We start from the raw sequence: 3,768 nt of genomic DNA, 5'->3' as shown, positions 1-3,768 counted from the left end.
GCGAGGGGGGAAGGAGTGGAGGAGGGGAGAAAGAGAGAGGGCAGAAGGAGATGGGATAAGGAAGGGGAAGGATGGGGAAGGAGAGAGGGGAGAAGGAGAGAGGGGGGAAGGAGAGAGGGGGAAGGAGAGAGGGGGGAAGTAGAGAGGGGGAAGGAGAGAGGGGGGAAGGAGAGAGGGGGGAAGGAGAGAGGGGGGAAGGAGAGAGGGGGGAAGGAGAGAGGGGGGAAGGAGAGAGGGGGGAAGGAGAGAGGGGGGAAGGAGAGAGGGGGGAAGGAGAGAGGGGGGAAGGAGAGAGGGGGGAAGGAGAGAGGGGGGAAGGAGAGAGGGGGGAAGGAGAGAGGGGGGAAGGAGAGAGGGGGGAAGGAGAGAGGGGGGAAGGAGAGAGGGGGGAAGGAGAGAGGGGAGGAAGGAGAGAGGGGAGGAAGGAGAGAGGGGAGGAAGGAGAGAGGGGAGGAAGGAGAGAGGGGGGAAGGAGAGAGGGGGGGGGAAGGAGAGAGGGGGGGGGAAGGAGAGAGGGGGGGGGAAGGAGAGAGGGGGGGAAGGAGAGGGGGGGGAAGGAGAGAGGGGGGGAAGGAGAGAGGGGGGAAGGAGAGAGGGGGGAAGGAGAGAGGGGGGGGAGGAGAGAGGGGGGAAGGAGAGAGGGGGGGAAGGAGAGAGGGGGGGAAGGAGAGAGGGGGGGAAGGAGAGAGGGGGGAAGGAGAGAGGGGGGAAGGAGAGAGGGGGGAAGGAGAGAGGGGGGAAGGAGAGAGGGGGGAAGGAGAGAGGGGGGGAAGGAGAGAGGGGGGGAAGGAGAGAGGGGGGGAAGGAGAGAGGGGGGAAGGAGAGAGGGGGGAAGGAGAGAGGGGGGAAGGAGAGAGGGGGGAAGGAGAGAGGGGGGAAGGAGAGAGGGGGGAAGGAGAGAGGGGGGAAGGAGAGAGGGGGGGAAGGAGAGAGGGGGGGGAAGGAGAGGGGGGAAGGAGAGAGGGGGGGGAAGGAGAGAGGGGGGGGAAGGAGAGAGGGGGGGGAAGGAGAGAGGGGGGGGAAGGAGAGAGGGGGGGGGAAGGAGAGGGGGGGAAGGAGAGGGGGGGAAGGAGAGGGGGGGGGAAGGAGAGGGGGGGAAGGAGAGGGGGGGAGGATAGGAGAGTGGGGAAGGAGAGGGGGGGAGGAGAGGGGGGGAAGGAGAGGGGGGGAAGGAGAGGGGGGGAAGGAGAGGGGGGGAAGGAGAGAGGGGGGGAAGTTGAGAGGGGGGGGAAGGAGAGGGGGGGAAGGAGAGGGGGGGGAAGGAGAGGGGGGGGAAGGAGAGGGGGGGGAAGGAGAGGGGGGGGCAGGAGAGGGGGGGGAAGGAGAGGGGGGGGAAGGAGAGGGGGGGGAAGGAGAGGGGGGGGAAGGAGAGGGGGGGGGAAGGAGAGGGGGGGAAGGAGAGGGGGGGAAGGAGAGGGGGGGAAGGAGAGGGGGGGAAGGAGAGGGGGGGAAGGAGAGGGGGGAAGGAGATGGGGGGGAAGGAGACAGGGGGGGAAGGAGACAGGGGGGGAAGGAGAGGGGGGGAAAGAGGGGGGGGAAGGAGAGGGGGGGAAGGAGAGGGGGGGAAGGAGGGGGGGGAAAGGGGGGGGGAAAGAGGGGGGGGAAGGAGAGGGGGGAAGGAGAGAGGGGGGGAAGGAGAGAGAGGGGGGGAAGGAGGGGTGGGAAGGAGGGGCGCGGGGAAGGAGGGGGGGGTGGAAGGAGGGGGGCGGGGAAGGAGAGGGGGGAAGGAGAGGGGAGGGAAGGAGAGGGGAGGGAAGGAGAGGGGAGGGAAGGAGAGGGGAGGGAAGGAGAGGGGAGGGAGGAGAGGGGGGGGGAAGGAGAGGGGGGGAAGGAGAGGGGGGGGAAGGAGAGAGGGGGGGAAGGAGAGGGGGGGGAGGAGAGGGGGGGGGAAGTAGGGGGGGAGGAGAGGGGGGGGAAGGAGAGGGCGGGGGGGGGAAGGAGAGGGGGCGGGAAGGGGAGGGGGGGAAGGAGAGGGGGAGGGGAGGTGGGGGAAGGAGAGGGGGGGGAGGGGGGGGAAGGGGGGGAACGAGAGGGGGGGGGAAGGAGAGGGGGGGGAAGGAGAGGGGGGGGAAGGAGAGGGGGGGGAAGGAGAGGGGGGGAAAGGAGAGGGGGGGAAAGGAGAGGGGGGGAGGAGAGGGGGGGGGGAGGGGGGGGAAGGAGCGGGGGGGGAAGGAGGGGGGGGGAGGAGAGGGGGGGAAGGAGAGGGGGGGAAAGGAGAGGGGGGGACATGAGAGGGGGGGAAGGAGAGGGGAAGGAGGGGGGGGAGGAGGGGGGGGAAGGAGACAGGGGGGGAAGGAGAGAGAGGGGGGGAAGGAGGGGTGGGAAGGAGGGGCGCGGGGAAGGAGGGGGGGTGGAAGGAGGGGGGCGGGGAAGGAGAGGGGGGGAAGGAGAGGGGGGGAGGAGAGGGGAGGGAAGGAGAGGGGAGGGAAGGAGAGGGGGAGGGAAGGAGAGGGGGAGGGGAGGGGGGGGATGGAGAGGGGGGGGAGGGGGGGAAGGGGGGGAAGGAGAGGGGGGGGAAGGAGAGGGGGGGAAGGAGAGGGGGTGGGAAGGAGAGGGGGGGAAGGAGAGGGGGGGGAAGGAGAGGGGGGGAAGGAAGGGGGGGAGGAGGGGGGGGAGGAGAGGGGGGGGAGGGGGGGGAAGGAGCGGGGGGGAAGGAGCGGGGGGGGAGGAGAGGGGGGGAAGGAGAGGGGGGGAAAGGAGAGGGGGGGGAAGGAGAGGGGGGGGAAGGAGAGGGGGGGAAGGAGAGGGGAAGGAGGGGGGGGAGGAGGGGGGGTGGAAGGAGGAGGGGGGAAGGAGGGGGGGGAAGGAGGGGGGGGAAGGAAGAGGGAAGAGTGAGGAGAGAGCGAGATAGAGGGGTAGGAGAGGGGGAGAAAGAGAGAGGGGAAGGAAGGGAGAAAGTGCAAGGGGGAAGGAGAGAGGAGGGAAGCAGAGAGGGGTAGGATAGAGGGGTAGGAGAGAGGGGTAGGAAAGAGGGCAAGGAGCGAGGGGGGAAGGAGTGGAGGAGGGGGAGAAAGAGAGAGGGCAGAAGGAGATGGGATAAGGAAGGGGGAGGAGAGGGGAAGGATGGGGAAGGAGAGAGGGGAGAAGGAGAGAGGGGGGAAGGAGAGAGGGGGAAGGAGAGAGGGGGGAAGGAGAGAGGGGGGAGGAGAGAGGGGGGAAGGAGAGAGGGGGGAAGGAGAGAGGGGGGAAGGAGAGGGGGGGGGGAAGGAGAGGGGGGGAAGGAGAGGGGGGGGAAGGAGAGGGGGGGAAGGAGAGGGGGGGAAGGAGAGGGGGGGGAAGGAGAGGGGGGGAAGGAGAGGGGGGGAAGGAGAGGGGGGGAAGGAGAGGGGGGGAAGGAGAGGGGGGGAAGGAGATGGGGGGGAAGGAGACAGGGGGGGAAGGAGACAGGGGGGGAAGGAGAGGGGGGGAAAGAGGGGGGGGAAGGAGAGGGGGGGAAGGAGAGGGGGGGAAGGAGAGGGGGGGAAAGGGGGGGGGAAAGAGGGGGGGGAAGGAGAGGGGGGAAGGAGAGAGGGGGGGAAGGAGAGAGAGGGGGGGAAGGAGGGGTGGGAAGGAGGGGCGCGGGGAAGGAGGGGGGGGTGGAAGGAGGGGGGCGGGGAAGGAGAGGGGGGAAGGAGAGGGGAGGGAAGGAGAGGGGAGGGAAGGAGGGGGGGGGAGGAGAGGGGGGGGGAAGGAGAGGGGGGGGAAGGAGAGGGGGGGGAAGGAGAGAGGGGGGGAAGGAGAGGGGGGGGAGGGGGGGGAAGGGGGGGAACGAGAGGGGGGGGGAAGGAG

Source organism: Chiloscyllium plagiosum, unplaced genomic scaffold (genome assembly GCF_037043375.1).
Source record: "Chiloscyllium plagiosum isolate Xiang-an unplaced genomic scaffold, Cpla_swu_hap1 HiC_scaffold_43, whole genome shotgun sequence".
NCBI lineage: Eukaryota > Metazoa > Chordata > Chondrichthyes > Orectolobiformes > Hemiscylliidae > Chiloscyllium > Chiloscyllium plagiosum.
This window is presented reverse-complemented; position numbering follows the sequence as displayed.